The sequence below is a fragment of the Pteropus vampyrus genome, unplaced genomic scaffold, assembly GCF_000151845.1.
Source record: "Pteropus vampyrus isolate Shadow unplaced genomic scaffold, Pvam_2.0 Scaffold200, whole genome shotgun sequence".
NCBI classification, from domain to species: domain Eukaryota; kingdom Metazoa; phylum Chordata; class Mammalia; order Chiroptera; family Pteropodidae; genus Pteropus; species Pteropus vampyrus.
The window spans coordinates 2389397-2408003 of record NW_011888981.1 but is presented as its reverse complement, the minus strand read 5'-3'; the positions used below and the strand labels follow the sequence as shown (position 1 = coordinate 2408003).

The following is an 18607-nucleotide window of genomic DNA, read 5'->3' as shown; positions in this document are numbered from 1 at the left end:
ATTATATTTAACCATAAATTAGCCTAATGTTGCATGTGTAGGCATTTGATTAAAGAATTTTCACATTGATACCAGTAGATTTTATTTCTCAAACATTTGCATGTCTAATAAATGCCCCCATACCTTTTTTCAGTTCCTTATTTTGCATCATCTAGTGTGAGAGAAGGGATTAACATTTATTATGTAGCCAGTATGTGCTTGACATGGTATTATTGATCCATATTTTATGCAGTTGTAATAAGGCTGTGTAAGTATTACTCCCGTTTTACAGATGAGGAAACTAAGGCATGGTGGCTTCATGATCTGTCAAACTGGTGAGACCAATAAGGACAATTTGGAGACTGAGGCATACCTGAATTCATAGTCCTTATTTGACTAGTCAAATAAGGATTATAAACAGAATGTGAAAAGATAGGAAGATGGAGCTATTGAATTGGTTTAAGCTTGTATATATTGTACATAATCACCTTATAATAAAAATGGAATAATCATTTCATAGAGTTGTAAGTGCTAAATAAAAAGTAATATTTAATGCAAAATCCATTTGGGAAATTAAAAGTTTTATTCTTGACTCACTTTTCCATGTAAGTTGTAACATATACTACTAGTGCACAAGTGATGACCCCTAAATTTATTATTTTTGTAATGCAAATTGTTATATTAAATAGAGGGTAGCCAACACAGTTTTTTTTTGTTTTCTTTTGTTTTTAAGTCAAGAATGATCTCAAAGACCAGCCTTTCCAGATCTTCCTGAAAAGAGAAAAGAGAAATCATAGTTGATACTTCTGAAAAAAAAATATAAAGGGGAAAATTGAAATGAAAACATATCAATTTTTAGAGAAACTGAATCTTTTTATATCATAACCTTAAAGATGATTATAAGGGAAATTTTGAATTATGTAGTAGTTAAAATTTATGCAGCTGAGATTCTTAAGAAAGTTGTTTCCGTAAGCTATAGAAGGGTAATTTTTATACTGCAATGAAGTAGGTATAAACTTGAACATAAGGTTTGTCATTTGTCACAGAGTGGTTTCTAAGACTTGATTAAATAGGCACCTAAAATAATAATTTTTCCTTCTCGAATAACAGAGTCTGAAAAATAGTAGCATTTTCCAGTTTTAATGAATTTGTGTTTAGAATGGCCCTCCAACAAGGAAAAAAATGAGAATGACCATAGATTTGCTCTTGTTGCTTATGAAATGAGAGTTTGTATATGCTGCTAAATAAGGTCCTTTCCAGCTTGCATAGTGAAAACAGTACTTTTCCCCTCTCTAAATATTAGCCTGTAGAATTAATCTTGTAGAGTCTCAAATACTCATAAATTACTAAATAATGCTTTTTTTCAAATCATGCCTCTGTCTATATTCATGTATTTTCTGAGCCTGGGCAATTTTTAGAGAATGTTAACAAAGTTTGAGAACAATATCTTGCCTATGTTAAAATTGAGGTAGAGGTATAAACGTAAATACAAATAAAGATGTATATATAGATATATAGATGATTATAGATATGAACATAAACAAATATTTCCAGAATGAAAGCTTCAAACTTGATTTCTATTTTTCTAGCACAACTGAAGCCTAGTCGGCCATGTTCTGCCAACCCATGAATCAGGCACATAGTGAACCAGATAAACACTGGTCCAATTTGGATGCAGTAATTATTTATTAGACTCTAGTCTAGAGGTGATAAACTAGCATCCATATCCAAGAATTGTGTTTTGTTTGACCTAATAATTTAAAGAATTTTGAGTCGTCATTTAAAAGTTGGGAGATATTATCTAAAAATCTGGATTTCTAGGTTTTCTTGACAAAATAAATCAGATGATGTGGTAGCACAAACTCTTATTGCCCAAGGCAATGATTGGCTTGGTTTGTGAAAGCTGCCCCTTCTTGACTAGGCATGAATCTATCGGTTCTCTGTGGTGTCTGGATTCTGTCACACCGTATATCATATGCATGTACACCCAGCAATTTACCCGATCCCTTGGGTTTGAGAGTTCCAATCCCTTTTATTCTTTTACTTCTTAATCATATTAATCACTTCTCCTATCTTACCCTTCATAGGCCTCTCCTCTCTTCTCCTCTGCCTATTCTAGTGTAAGGGAAGAAAATTTTTTCCTCTACCTTTTTAGGTTTATCAATGGGGCTTGCTAATTAAATTGACAAAAGGATTAACAGAAGAAAAGGCATATGCACATTTTTATTGATATTATTATGATTTTTTTTATGTTCACAGTACTTTCAGAGAGGTAATTAGACTTGAGAGTTTATAAACCATTTTAACGAAGGATGATAAATTGTGGGGAAGGGACTAATCAAAAAGAAGGGTTTTTGAGCTTCTAGGGGTGGTAAATTGTGAGAAGGTAAATATATGGGGAAACTAATCGAAGACAAGGGTTATTTTGGTAAGGTTTGTCTTGTGCAGACTCCTTGGGAAGCCGACCTTCTTCTTTACTATCATAAAACTCTCCCAGAGTGGAGATTTATGGCCGTCCTTGTTTCTCAGAACTTTCTGCTTTTAGTCAGATAATGGAAGCTCTGAGAAGACTTCTTTGTGCAGCTGTTGATTCTCAGTTGCCTTCAGCTCAAAATAATCCATATACCAAAGTGGCATATTTTGGGGTGAAATATTCTGATCTTCACTAGTCACATGGAAATTCTACTGTTAACTCAACATACCTTGCCCTTCCATGGCTGTATACTTTTGTACAAATTTATTTATTTATTTTCTGCCTGGAATCTTTTTTCTGTCATTCTCTGTCTAGCAGATTCCTCCCGCCCAATCTTAAAGACTCAGTTTGGGGAAAGCCTTCTCTGACTGTCTTAGGTACTCATCCTCTACCTCCCAAAGCTTCCTCAGTACCTTTTCCCAGATACCGTTTCTGTTCCAGGCAAGACCACAGATGCCCTCTGCTCTCTTTGCTGCTTTGTTCATGTTCTATCTCATCCTCCAGGCTTAGCTCAGCTTCTTTGTTCCACAGAGAAGGTGTTCCTTGACTGTACTAGTTAAAATTAATTTTCCTACTACTAATGTAGTAGTACCTAACTTTATTATCATAATCATCTGGGAGACTTAAATTAGAATTCCTGGGTCCTGCCTCTGATAACTCTTATGTCAATATTTCTAAGGTTGGGTTTAGGAATTTATTTTTCTTAAAACCACCTCAGATGGTTTTATAATTAGTCCTTCATAGTCCAACATTTATTGTTATATTTTAGTTATTTAATATGTTCTGATTTCTTCTATTCAGTTGCTATAAAACCTTGCACATCCTACATATTGCTTAATACACTGATGCATACACGATAGGCATAAAAACTGTTGATTAGTTGATTGACAAGAAAATTTCCCTTTCTCTTGACCAGATTTTGCTTTCTTCTGAAAGAATTAAGTGATTCTTTGCAGGGAATAAGTAAGTATACAACAATGAATTATGATCTGAGCTCTTGTATCATCCTGGAACTCAGTCAATGCCTATTTAAAACTAGACTATTCTGGTAGGATGATATGTTCTCTTCTGGCTTAGATAGTTATTAGCAACTTTGTTTTTTATCCTAGTGCAGTGATCCTTTATGGTGGGGAGTTAGAATCATCAGGGAGACTTTCCAAGACCTCGACTCCCCCAAGGGTCCCCATAGAATCACAGCATTGTGATGAGAGATGTTAGTGATTGCGAGTGTGCTGTGAACTAAACAAGGCTAAAGCAGAATAAAGGCTTTGTAAATCACTGTCCTAGGGCGACCTTGTCAATGTGACTATTATGATTAGATAAGTGAACTTGAGGCTGATTTTGAATGCCCTCAGCAAATCTTAGTTTCTAATTCTTGGTAACAGTTATATTCTTAATTTCTTTTTCATCACAATAGGGTCATTGTTCACAAACTGAATAGAGAGAGGAAAAAATATATTATAAGCAGAAACAGTTATATTCAACCCCTTATGTTGGATTACTTTGTTTTGGAGAACTTGGGTAAAGTTACATAAATTTGACTATGAATTAAATGTTGGAACATCATTCTAAATCAGCCATTCTCAACATTTCCAAGAGAATTAAGTCCTAATACCCTAAGGCAGGGTTCTCCAACTCCTAGGCTATGGCTGTTAGGAACTGGGCTGCACAGCAGGAGGTGAGTGGTGGGGGAGCCAGCAGAAGTTTCATTTGTGTTTGCAGCCGCTCCCCAGAGCTAGCATCACCGCCTCAGCTCCACATCAGATCATTAGGCATTAGATTCTCATAGGAGTACCCGTCCCTGGTGCCCAAACGGTTGGGGACTGCTGCCCTAAGGCATCTATTGTATGTAATAATTAGGTTCTCTCCTTCTCATCTAGAATACAGCTATTGGGAGAAATGAGAAGAGTAACTAAAATCATTTTCTCTAGTGCTCAAATCTCTCCTATGATTGATAAAACCACTAGATCCTAGTGGTTTTCAAACTTTCGTGTGTTTCAGAATTACCTGGAGGCTTTTTAAAACATAGATTTCCAGGCCTCACTCCTGGAAGTTCTGATTTAGTTGAGATGAGGCTCAATAATTTGCACGTCTAATGAGTTCTTAGGTAATAGCTGATGCTGCTGGTATAGAGACCCTTGCAATGTGCTGTATACTATGTTTGTGTTTGTTTGTTTCTTAAACTCTTGATCGTTTATTTAAAAATGCTGGCTGGCAGCCACTACATTGATCTACATCTCTAAGGTTGTGAGCAGCAGTCTGAAAAAACAGTGGATGAAGAAGTCTCATTCTTTTCCAGTTTTAGCATTTCACCCTATGGCTTAACCACCCTCATTTTACAGATACATACAGGAAGCTCTAAGCAGGAGAACCCAAGTGTTGGCCACCCACTAAGGATTCAGACACATCTGGGAAGGCTAATGAGAAGATGTTTGGGACCCAATGAGCAAATACTTGAAGCTGAAGACTGGCCTTCTGCATTTTTTAGCACTGAAAAACCAACTTCCAGGCACTCAACTAGATTGGCTAAGGAACTCATCCTAAGCAGAGAGCATTGATGCAGGACAAGGCAAATTTCCCCTAGTGGGGTGGGGTGGGGGGAGACCAAGCCCTGTCCTGAGAGAAAAGGGTCCTTTGGCAGAGAGTGTAGAAAGAATTCAACACACATGCCAAAGTTGGGGTCAAAAGGAAAGTTTTTTAGAAAAAGAGTAATACTCAACAGACAGAGTGTGGTCTCCCCTCAGAGGCAGAGAGTGAGAGGAACAGTGCAAGAGACAGAGTAAAGGCACTGAGAGGGCCCCTGAGTGTTCAGGGAATTCAGTTTATATGTCATTCTTTAGTTCTCATTTACTTTGATATGGACATACAGTGAGGAAGGGAAGAATATATAGCATGAAAAGGTAAGAATATGTGAGTGAAAGGCCGGCTGGCAGTTTCTAGCCTTTAATCCTTAGGTTCCCCAAGGTTTTAGCCATAGGGAATGATTGTCTGTACCTGGTCCCCTGGGCAGGTGTAGAGAATGGGTTGTTAGCAATCCCAGGAGAAATCTTTGTTCTGCAGGTGTTCTCCTGGCCTGGCTGCAGGGCTGATCAGCATATTGCAGTCTCTGATTGTGGCGTTTTAATTCTCTTGCCTCCTCCCTACATTAGCATGACTCTGTACAAACTTTCAGAGACACTGACTAAGGCTTGCCCAAGGGGAATGCTTCTGAGCTTATTATGGGGCAGTGACACTTAAGTGGACTTCTGACTCGACTCAAAGGAAAATTGGACTTAATTCCTAGAATAGGAAGAGAGAGAAAAAAGAATTTAAGGATTTTATTTTTATTTTATTTTTACCATTATAGGGATATGACAGATATTTATACTGCAAAGAAGCCTTGTTTAATGGCCTAAAGACGAGAAGGGTTGGGAAAGAGGAGAAGCATTCTTTATTTTCTTTGCCCACTTTATTATTGTGATCTTGGAAATGGGAAAACTATAAATGACAATGTCAGTAGTATAACAACATCTACACCAGAAGAGATCTCAAGAGCTATGCTAAGAGAGTACAGATTGCTACCTTTATTTCACTACTGAGGACAGCCTGAAGACTTAAAGGCTTTTTAGGGATGTTCATGGTCTGTGATGTTCACCAAGCCAATGTGCCCTCAGCAGTATATTTACTTAAGAAAGAGAGTTCCTGGTTTATGTGAACAGTCCTGCCCCAGGCCATGAATACTGATCAGAGTAGCATCACCACCTCAGCTCCACAGCAGATCATTAGGCATTAGATTCTCATAGGAGCACCAGTCTATGAGAATAGCAGAACCTATATCCTCCGATTCTCAACTTAGTGCATATGAATTTTATTTATTTATTATCTATCTATCTATCTATCTATCTATCTATCTATCTATCTATCTATCTATCTATCTATCAGCAGTATGGACCTCGGCAGCCCTTAGAAATACCTACCTATGACCATGACTAATCCCTCTATGCCCAAATCCGGGACCTACTCCTTGACGCCAAAGCTGAGTGGCATGCGCATGCGCAGTTCGCCTTCCGGGCACTTCGTTCAGGACCACTAGGCCTGCGGAAGCAGGGGCTGCCCTAGCCCAGCAGGCCATCTATCTGGAGCTACCTGTTACCTGCACTGCACTCCTGATGGGGAGCAAGGAAAGTCTTTGGAGTCAGACCCCCTGTGGCCCTCTACTGGGAAGATACATGAGTCCTCTGTGGAAGTCTCCCAGGTGTCTCTTAGCGGACTTCCCAGCGGTTCCCAGGATGGCAGAGCTGAGGAGTTCCCATGAGATCTGGCTTCAGGGAAACAGGTAACTCTGTTTTGGAATGGGTGGATCTTGGCAACGCATCGTATCCCCCAGAAATCCCAGCTAGTGGCCGGGTTTATTCCTATCTATAAGTTCCGGAACCAGGACACGTCCCAGGATGTCTGGATGCTGAGTCACTGGCCGGCACCCTTGTGCAGCTGCCTTCAGGTACCAAGGCCTCCAGGCCTGCTGGACAAGGCCTGCCCTCCTCGTAGGCCATCCTCCTGGGCTGTAGGTCCCCTCAGTACGCCATTGATGGGGTTCGAATGATGGTTATAGCCAGACCCCATATGGCCTTGCTATTCTTAGGGCACTAGGGGCCTGTCTGATAATCATTTATAATCTAGGATGTTTTCACTGTGTAAAAATACTTCTTAGATTGTGAAGTACAATTTATTTTAAGATACTCTATCGATATTATAATAGGTTTTTGGGAAAGCAAAACACTACACGACATAGATGTGAATTTTTTTTTCACATTAAAAATACATAGTGCAAGATCATGAAGTTTGAATTTAATGCTTTTTTACATTTCTTCTGGGTCACTTTTTGCCATTGACGGATTTGCACAGCATCATGGTAATACTGACATCGCTTGTATAGGATGACTGAGTAATATTGGGGGATGAAGAATGACCACCTAGGATGACCTCTGTGTGATTGAATGGAGGCTGATGCTTTTCACCTGCTATAGGGAGCCATGGAGAAAGACCAGATTTGTGGGACAAGATCATGAGATGAGTTTTGGATACATGGAGACATTTTGAAACATTCCATTTGGCACAGTTCCTCAGAGCTCCATTCTATTTGCTAGATGGGACACTGTCTGATTCGTGACAACTTCCCAGAAGGCCTAGTTGTCTCTGCTGGTTATGTGTAGATGCCTTGAGATTGGGCTCCAGGTTCCTGGAAATTGCTTTACTAAGGAACCAAGGCAGCTGCTTTCTCTTTGGAAGTAACATTCTTTGGTAAATTCATTCACACTAAGGAAAACGCGAACATGGGCATACCTCCTGATGCAGGACAGGGCAAGTTACCCCGACTCGGGGGAACTCAAGCCATGCATGGAGAGTTCTTTGCTGAGCACAAAGAACACCCACCAAAGTTAGAGTCAAAAGGGAAGTTTATTAGGGAAGGGAAAACGCAAAGACAAAAAGCCAAGACAAGAAAAAGCACCCTGTCGGGGAATCCAGTTTATATATCATTCTTCATTTCTGTAAATTACAGCTTAAAGACTTTGTTTACCCATTTTCCTTTGATATGGGTGGACAGTGAGAAAGGATAAAAGTATGTAGCGTGAAAAGGTAAGAATATATAGCATGAAAAGCTGCTGGGAATTCCCAGTCTTTGATCCATAGGTTCCCCATGATTTTAACCACAGGGAATCAATGATTTTATTTTCTGTAGGGCTCGACTTAAAGACTTGTTTTCCCTTCATGGTGTGGGGAAATGCTTTGTTAGCAATCCCAGAAGAAGTATCTTTGTTCTGCAGGTTTCCTCTTGGTCTGGCTGTGGGGCTAATCAGCATATTGCAGTCTGAATATAGCTTGCTTTGACATTTTAGTTTTCTTGCATCCTCCCTATATTATTCCCAACTTTGCTCCCCACATGCCTGTGTTACCTTTTCCTACCTGGGCCAGTCCTTGCCTAGTTAAAGCAACCCCTTCTGTTTGCATTTTAACCTATATGTATTTTTTTCTTAACACTTTGCATTAGGGTACATCTTAGTTAAAACTGCCTAATTGCTTCACTTTACCAAAATTAAAGAAAACCAAGACCTAGGTTCACTGATGCATTTGGCAAACATTTACTGAGTACCCACTATGTGTCATCATATTTAATGTCGATCCAGGACCTGAGCTACTCTGGTGCTCCCCTCTCTAGCTATTTACTAGCAGAGACCAAATATTATTCAAAAATTGGGGAGTAGTTTATTGCTTGTGTTATTAAAAAAAAATCTGTCTCAATAAATGTCTTGGTGGTTTACTTGTCCCATGATCAGATCGCAAACTGTAGTGTTCTGAAGTGACTAAAATTCTCAAAAATTGTTCGAATTGCCTTACTTTTCCTTTTTTGTTTGAATCTTATGGTGCTTCATTATTCTTATTTCACTGTTACAAAAAAAAGATACCTCAGAGTTTGTTTAATATTGAAAAATGATAAAGAAACCTTAGAAACACTTATTCCGAATGTCTTAAGTGCTAAGACAGATATTTTAATTGAAGTTTTACAATATTTTATTATTAGTTCACAGTTATTGATCATTGCTTGCCCTCCCCACCTTCCTGTCTTTTGAAATTTTCTCTGCTAATGCTAGACCAACAACGACAAAATGACCTTGTGTCCTTCCACATCAGTTGTAGTTGACCGCAGGATAGGAGAATACGTGACTTAAGAATAACGTCCCCACAAATCTATAGCCTCACATGAAAAGATGAGCTGGACCAAGCATTTTTCTTTTTTTTTGGAATTTGGAATTGGGAAACTGGAGAACCAAGACAAAGCCAGTTGGCCATAGAGATGGTGGTGAAAAGGATGTGGGGAGGGTGGCTGTGATGTAGCATGGCCAAGGTGCCTCAGGTTGGGAGAGAGACGTGAAGAAACCACCTAGAAAACCTGAAAGCTATATGGATAAAGCTGCAGCTCATAGAGCTTGAGTTAATTATATAAACATGCAGAGCTAGAAAAGGCAAATTGTATTTACAACTTGCTGCTCTTATACTCTTTTCCTTTATATAAAAGTAAAAAAAAAAAATCTTGGGTAGTATCAATGACATAAAATTCTAGGAATGGAGTCTCCATCTCTCAATTTCAAAATGCTTAGAGGTGATGTACACATATTTTTATATGTTATCTGATTTGTATGTCACCCAAAGTAATGTTAAAATTCTTAATCTAGTAAAATAAAAAATTAATGCTGTATTCTCTTTATTTCACTATTAATAAGATTTTATCCATTTTTCCCCCCACTTCTACCAGTAAAGTTAATATCTATAGACTGCTTTTTGTTTATAATTCTAGTGAGTGTGTGTCTTTCCATTTAATGAAGAGGCTCAAAAAAGAGTAGAAAGAGTAGTTCTCTCTGTCTTGCAGCTTCTGGGGGAAGAGAGAGCTTTCTGTGCCATCAAAGTGGTCAAATAGTCTAATTTGATAAAGCACTAGAAACATTCATTAGACTCCCAATCTTGCTTTTCTGTGCAACAAAGAGATCTCTGTGAATATTCATAATTGTTGCTAACTTGTTTCCTGCTAATATATATCTGCTCTTCGAAGCAAAATTGAAACAAAGAGAAATTGTGAGATTATAAAGACCTCAGAAACTAGTGCCATGTCCTGTGAAAATAACCTTCAAGGAGAAAATGTATTTTAAATTGGTTTTCTTGTTATTTTTTTTTTTGCCCTGTTAATAATGTTAAAATTGTTATATCTATATTTCTAAAAAGGAAAAATATTTATAAGATGTTTTTCTCAAATCAATGGCCATTTCTTCTCCCTTGTGAGTAGGGGTTGGGTATGACTGCTAGTTTTCATTTAAAAATGATTACGAGTTTTATTTAAATTAACAGTTGTTAGATATATATTTATTAACTCGAATGATATTTCTGAAAATGATATGACCTGTTTTACCAGCTCGAGGAAAAATATTACTTCATGTTCTTCATCCTGACATACTTTATTTAGCAGGAAATCTAGTAGTTTCCAGTGTTTTTTTCTGCTCTTTCTGGTTGTCCAAAAACCCTTGGATAGAAGCTTCAGTCCTTCCACATACCAGGCAGAGAGAGAAGTCGAAGGTCCCATTAGCCGATGAGCTGCTCTGAGTTCTGCTGCTGGCTCTTTTAGGCGGCCCGGTGATCTCTTATCTCTTCCTTCAGTGATGCCCTTCCTGGCATAAATCCTTGCATAGGCTTCTGTTGGTGGCCTGATTTGGGCTTCAGGCTTACAATGACATGCTAGCCGTTTTCCCCATTGCATGACACTGTGCCTCAGTGGATCCAGAGGAGCTCCAGACTCAGCCAGGGCCCGTTTTGCACACTTGGGGCACTCGGTACCAGGGCCCACATTTTACCTCTCATTTGAGCTTGGACTCCCAGCCCAGAACTCCTGTTTCCTTGTAGTGATTCCACTTTGGGGCTCTTGACATCTTTTCTGACCAGTGGACTATTGTCACCCTAATCAAATATCTTCCCTCTTAGGGGTCTCCTTAAGCAAAGTGGTCAACCTTTCCTGAGGGCTGTATACAAAGGAGTCTTAGGTGGGGGGACTTTTATCGAGCCCCACAGGATTCGCTTACATTTTCCCCAGGATGTCTGCCTTTTACTTGCAACACTAAAAGAGTTACCATTCAAATGACAGCTCACTTAACAATACTGTCTGCCCCTAGATAAGTTGTGCCTCAACTTTGGACCCAAAAGCACATGCTGTAATTTAAAATTTTTCCTCATCTGAGGTTCCAAATACCTACCCAAGGCCATACATTGGAAGTAATAAGACAACAAAGGAAGGATTTGAGGGTGTGCAAAAAGAGGTATGAGTTTTTGAATCTATGTGTGTTCATGTTGTTGAGTAGGATGCTATGTATGTAGTCCAAAGCAGACTGGACATCTGTCTGAAAACTGTAGGGGTGGAAAACACTTTTTGTCTACCTTCTCATGTTCTGTGTCTGGGAGCTTGCGAATTAAATTAACAAAAGACACATTAACAAGAGAAAAAAAAAGTTTCTTTACAAGTACATTTTGCACACACATGGGAATGCTCAGTGATGAATAATCAAAGGGGTGTTTAGAATTGAGCTTGTATACCATCTTAATAGGTGAAGGGAAGGGGGGAAAGGCAGTGGGAAAACAAATCACTTCTTAAAAGCAGGTCGGTAGAAAGGGCATTTATAGAAAACAAATGACTTTTTGGAAAGATAAATGGGTTTTTAGGAAAATAGGTGAGAGGTACGATTGTCTTGAATGTCTGTTTGGATGTGGTGTTTACTTCTTGAGTGCTAGTCTCCAAGATGATTAGAATTGTCCCCAAGGAAGGGATATATGGCAGTTGAATTCTTTTGGGAGTGTCTACATTTAGGAAGATGAGAGATTTCAGGAACTCAAATGCCTTCAGCTCAAAATAATTTTTATGCCACAGTGGCATATTTTGGGATGACATGCCTTGATCACCTTTAAAAAGGACCAAATCATTTGAACATTATAAAATATAACAAATTATTAAAATATACAGAAGATGGTCTCCTGTTCCTTTTCAAGAAAAGTTTCATTAATTTTAAGAAAGTTCAGTTAACCCAAGTATCTCCTAAACTCCTTAGAAAGCCAACCATAATTAATTTTAGTCCTAAATATATGTTCATTCCAATGGATCTTGGACAAAGAAGCTTTGTCATCTTGGAATTCCCTTTACTGTGAAACCTCAGCCAGTAGCAAGAATAAATTCTTATGTTAGTGGATCTTAACTGGTGTTTCTCATTGGTCAAGTCCATGGTGCCTCATGGCACAGTTGGTGAGAGGGGGCTGGTGGTCCACATGGCACTTTAGTATAAGAAATGAAAATGCAATTAACTTACATAATAAAAGCCAGGTTTCTTGCTTTTAATTTTTCCATTTGTTTTTTAGTTTGTTGTCACTAACATCTAACAATATTCCTTCTTGCTTGAGAAGTTTTTATCTACTTGATGGCTCACCAGATTGGTTTATTCTAGTCTCTACTGAGGACTGGATGTACAATATGTTTTTCTAACTTGAAAGATAAAATTTAGAGAAACTATCATTTTCAAGTTAATTGTGTGCCTTTGGATCTGGAAAAGACAGAGGATGAGTTGACTGAACTCTAATGAAGTGGAAAATATTTGTATTTTGTTTTAACAACTGAGCCCCGAGCCAGTGGAGACATTAGGTTTTGCTGCAGCAGGTACTCAACAATGGCTGCAGATCAGTCTCTTTCTTCTGTGGCCCATGAGGTTTTCCTGCTGGTGGCAGATGGTGATTTATTTTTAAATTGGCCTGAACGGGGATACTTTTTTTTTTTTTCCTTGGCTATGCTGATAATTTCTGGAAGACAAGCCTCTATAGAATGTTAATTCTGGCAGGTTAGATTTTTCATGTAATCCTAATTGGGAGAATCGAGAATAATGACTGTAAATTGACCCATAAATACTTCCCATAGGGGAAAGATCTACTCGGAGTGGTTGCTAATGATGTCAAGGTCTCCAGCTTCTACAGCTGATGACTGTTATAAACCCATACTTCTCGTGTGCCTTATCTTGGTAGATACACTTTGAAGACCCTTCTCTTTTTGTTACCACAAGGCCTCTAAATATTCTTGTGTAACTGCTATTTTATTTGTTTCCTTGATGACTCTCCTGAGCCAATATCAGCATCTGCTCCCACAGTTTGCAGGGCATCAAAGCAAGAGTTCCTCTCGGCACTCTGTGATCTATGACGGACACTTCTTATCGACTGCATTTTAATCAGGTTCTTGCTTCTTGCCTCTAAGTAGAATTGTTTTCTGCATCGTGGCATTGACAGATAGAGGCTCTCATCAGCTGTGTTCATAAATTCATAAGAAAATTAGTTTATAGTTATAAAATAATACATTACATTTTCCTCACTCAAATATGTCTCTATCACAAGAGGAAGATTTGCTATTTGCCCAGAAAGAAATGAATTAGTTCTGTTCTTTGTTAGAATGCTAAAAGATCCTTTGGCAGTGCCTCTGTGTGGTTTATTCATTTTCAGATAAGACATTTATCTGTTACGTAGTTTATGCCACATAAAAAAGTTTTAGATAAAGCAATTCTGTAGATCCAAGCTGTGCTTTGAAACTATCATTAATTTATGGTAATTTTATTTCTGAAATGACATTATCACCTCATATTAAGTGACTTCTTATGAAGTTATTTTACAGGACTGAAGAAAGAAATCAGAGAAAGAAAGGATTCGAGTATGTGCGTTTTCCCAAATCTGTCAGTGATCCACGGGCCATTATATGGGTATTGTGGAGTCTTATATAATGAAGGAATCTTAGAATATTCATCTTAGAAATGATCTTAGGGTAGTTTTTATAGACAGAATGTTTGTGTCCTCCCAAATTCTTATGTTGAAATCCTAACCCCCATGTGATGGTCTTGGGAAATGAGGCCTTTGTGAGGTAATTTGGTCATAAAAGATGAGCTGTCATGAATGAGATAAAAAGGATCTCAAAGAGTTCTTTAATTCTTTAGTCTTCTTTCTCCCACTTGAGGATACAATAAGAGAACAAGTGTTTGCAACCCAGATGAGAAATTTCCCCAGAACCTGACCATGCTGGCACCCTGATTTTCAACTTCTAGTTCCAAAATAAATTTCTGTTGTTTTTAAGCCATCCATTCTATTGTACTTTGTTATAGCAGTCTCAACTAAGACAGGTGATATTTCCCTAAGTTTTCCACAGAACAGTAGTTCAGAGAATTGTCAATAGGTTCAAAGAAAAAACATGGCGAGGAGAACACATGGTCTAAGAGATTTACGAAGCAGGTTAAAAAAATATAAAGTTTTCTTTATTGTAAGATTTCACATTCCTTTTAAAATATTAATGTGAATTGGAGTCTCCAGGAGACAGATTATATTGTGCTTCCCAAGGTTATTTGACCACAGATTAATTTTTTTCCAGCACATTGTTTTGTGGTGCTTATGTTTATGTTTTGTGGTGCACATTGCTTAGTGCTTTGGTGGAAGAAAATGGGACCCAGAAGAGTGACTTGATGTTCCCAAGATACCTAGATGGTGAAGTGCTGACCCAAGGCTGGAATCAGGCTCCCCACGCCTGTGTTCGTTCCATGATTCCATATTGGCTCCACTCAGTTGTGATTTCCTATATGAAGACCATGTGAGAATAGTTATTCTATAATTTTTTTCATGACATGCTTTTTGCAATATAAATTTTTAAAAATAAACCAGTTTTTAGAGCAATTTTAGGTTCACAGCAAAATTGAGCATAGAGATTTCTCATATACCCCCACCCCACACATGTGTAGCCTCTCCCATTAATACATTAACACATCATTATCACCCCGAGTCCATTGTTTACCTTAGGGTCCATTCTCAGTGTTGTACATTTTATGTGTTTTGATAAATGTATAATGACATGTATCCATCATTACAGTATCACAGAGAGTAGTTTCACTGCCCTAAAAATCTCTGTGCTCCTTCCCTCCCCACTAACCCTGGAAACTGCTGGATCTTTTTTTTTTTAGAGTCAAAAGGAAAGTTTATTAGAAAAGGGGTAACACTCCACAGTGTGTGGTCTCTCAAAGACAGAGTGAGAGGGACCAAGAGAGGCTTGAAAAGATAGTGAGTTGTCGGGGACACCACTGGCTCTTTACCGTCTCCATAGTTTTGCCTTTTCCTAGAATGTCGTGTAGCTGGAATCATAGATTATGTACCTTTAGGGGAGGAAAAATTTAACTTTTTTCCCTCTATCCTCCTAGATTCTTCAACTGGGGCATGCAAATTAGATGGAAAAAGGAAAATTAGCAAGAAAAAAACAAGTTTATTAACATACATATTGCGTATTCACATGGGAACTCAAAGGAGTAGGTAGAACTTGGACTACATAGCATCTTAACAAAAGAACCATACATTTTTAGAGACATGACAAGACAAAAGAAAAGGACTTTGAGTTTCTAGAGTGGCATATTCTAGGAAGGCAATCATATGGGGAAACTGATGGGAGATGATGGCTAGTTTTAGCAAGGTTTGTTACGTAGGGTCCTCTGGTACAGTCCATAATTGTCTCTGGTGATTAACTTCTGTCCTTGCTGGTAGAGAAGGGAGTGGGGGACATCTTAAAAAAATGTATGGCCTGCTTTTAGGCAAATAAGAGAAGAGCAGAGAGCTTTTCTTGTATCTACTTCTTTTTAACTGGTTTTAGCCCAAAATAATTCTTAGGCCAAAGTGGCTTATTTTGGGGTGCCATATTTTACCTCTTATAGTCTTTTCAGATTGGCTTCTTTCACTTAGTAATATGCATTTAATGTTCCTCTATGCCTTTTCATGGCTTGATACCTCATTTTTTAAAGCACTGAATAATATTCCAGTATCTGGATATGCCACAGTTTATCGCTTCACCTACTGAAGGATATCTTAGTTGCTTTCAGTATTTGAAAATTATGAATAAAACTGTGGCAGACATTTGAGTGCAAGTTTTTGTGTGGTCATAGATTTTCAAGTCATTTGGTTAAATACCAAGGAGTGCAATTGCTGAATTATATGGCAGGAGTCTGTTTAGTTTTGTGAGAAACTGCCAAACTGTCTTCCAAAGTGGCTGCATCATTTTGCATTCCCATCAGTAATGGATGAGAGCACTGTTGCTCTACATCATCGCCAGAATTTGGTGTTGTCAGTGTTCTGGATTTTAGTCATTCTAATAGGTGTGTAGTCTCTATTAGACTAAAAAATACCCACTTTTTTTTTATGCCTACAGTACCTGGTCTTCCTAGGTGGTCTCCCATCCAAGTACTAACCAGGCCCAACCCTGCTTAGCTTCTGAGATCAGACAGGATTGGGTGTGTTCAGGGTGGCATGGCTGTAGACAAAATACCCACTTTTTAAAATATGTTTTTAACATTTAAATGAAACTAAAAGCCTTTTAAGGAAAAAAGTCAACTTATTGGATTCGCCCCTTTCCAATCTCCAATCCAGTTTCCCAGAGGCAAACACTTTTAATTCTTTGCCTGTTTCATATGCTTCCATGTTTTAAGATACTACTGCAGTTTCTTAATTTATTAATTTTATATATTGTTCATTTATTTCCTTTTAGGAAGAACGTGGATTTAACACTTTGAAACTATGTTTTTCCTCAGCCTAATTTCATCATTTACTTTCCCTATTTTTATATATTTTTTATTTGTCCTGAAGTTAATAATGGCATAGATTTTTTCATTTGCTTTGTTTTTGCTGTACATACAAATGTATTAAAATATTTACACACATATGAATAAGACATATATAAATTTAAATATGAATAAGTAGAGAGAGAGAAAAGGAGGAAGTGAATGAGGAAGTGAGGGAAGGAGGGAGGAAGAGAGAAAGAAGCACCTCTATAATTTTGCATGTGGACAAGTTCATCAGATAATTTATCGGGACCTCTTTTCTCTGGAGACTTCCATGAGCCCACAGATTTCCTGTCCCTACCTCTATTCCTTTGCACAGTCATCCTCTAGCAATATTCTTTATCTCCCTTTTGGATCCCTTTTTCATGGATACAAAGTCTCCCTGTTTCTTGGTCTACTTACTCGTTTTGATGAAGAGCATTGTTCTACATGTTTAACAAATATCTTAAATGTATTTGTATATTTGAGTAATACTTCGGGTAAGTATGGAAATTCAGGTTGAAGGTAATTTTTCCTCAGAATTTTAGAAACAATGCTTTTAGATTCCATTGTTTTTAAGAAGTCTAATTTCGTCATTCTAGTTTCCTTTTATAAGTGACCTTTTATATGTTTTCTTTTTCTTTCTGAAAGCTTTTATAATCTTCTCTTTAACCCAGACGTTCTAGAATTTCACAATGGTGTGCCTTGGTTGTCATTTCTCATTCCTTGGTCTGGCTCTTGACAGTCTTTTCAAATCTCTGGATTCACATTCTTTATGAGTGACCATGTCCTCTTAGATGTTTTATAATTTTAAATTGTGGTAAATACACATAACATAACATTTACCATCTTAACCATTTTGGCTTTCAACTGATTGGATGAGGCCCAACCACATTATGGAGAGTAATCTGCTTTACTCAAAGTCTGTACTGATTATAATGTTAATCTCATCTAAAAAATACATTCAGAGAAACATCTAGATTGATGTTTGACAAAATATCTGGGTTCTGTAGCCTAGCTAAGTTGACATAGAATTAATCATTACTCTCGTATAAGTAAAATCATATAATACTTGTCTTTTTGTGGCTGGCTTAGTTCACTTAGCATAATGTGTTCAGGGTTCTTCCATTTTGTAGCATGTGTTAGAATTTCCTTCCTTTTTAAGGCTTAATAATATTCCATTGTAATTATATACCACCTCTTGTTTATCCATTTGTCTGTTGGTGGACTCTTTGGTTGCTTCCACCTTTTGGCTTTTGCAAATAATGCTGCTGTGAACCTGGATGTACAAATATCCCTTCAAGTTTCTGTTTTCAGTTCTTTTGGGGTATATACCCAGAAGTGGAATTGCTGAATTATATGCTCTTACTTGTTTTTAATTTTGAAATCTTATAAGTTGGATGTTAGCATTCTTAGATTGATTTGATTCTCTAATTCTCTTATTTTTTTCCTCCCATTTGACTCTCCTTTTTATTTTACTTTTTGGAAGTTTTCCTTCACCATGGTTTCAACTCTTCTCTCCTTCTAATGTTTTTCTTCTTCTTTCTCTCCTTCCCTTCCTTCTTTTTGTCCTTCCTTCCCTCCCTCTTCTCCTCCCTCCCTTTCTTCCTCGGACTTCAGCTCTTTCTCTTACATTGAACTGCTTTGGAGTTAAGTCATGAAACAGTTTTATTTTTATCAACTAGTCTCTTTTTATTATTATGTGGGGCTAGTTCTTTCTTTGTCCTTGGATGAAATTTAAGGCCATTGCCATAAATCTTCTCATCATTTTCAGATAACCAAAGATGCTTTCCAGTCTCATGTCATCGTTAAATGTTTAATCTTGATTTAAAGTTAAATCTTTTTTTCTTTCTCCAGCTTAGGCTCTTGCAGATGGGAAATCTGAAGTCAGGAAAGGGAGAGTATAGTCAGCTTTTTTTGTCCTTTATATTTGGCACTTTTACTCCTCCCCAATCATTCTAATCGCATTTACTGATTTCCATCCCCTTCGGGATAA

The 18607-nt window shown here is 37.7% G+C and overlaps 1 non-coding gene across 1 annotated transcript; it reads right to left on the bottom strand.

Annotated features, from left to right (window-relative positions):
• Window positions 1–16214: 16214 nt before the first annotated feature.
• On the bottom strand, window positions 16215–16333 carry LOC111746774. Its single transcript, XR_002783260.1, has one exon. It is a non-coding gene; the product is annotated as a 5S ribosomal RNA (ribosomal RNA).
• Between the last annotated feature and the right edge of the window lie 2274 nt (window positions 16334–18607).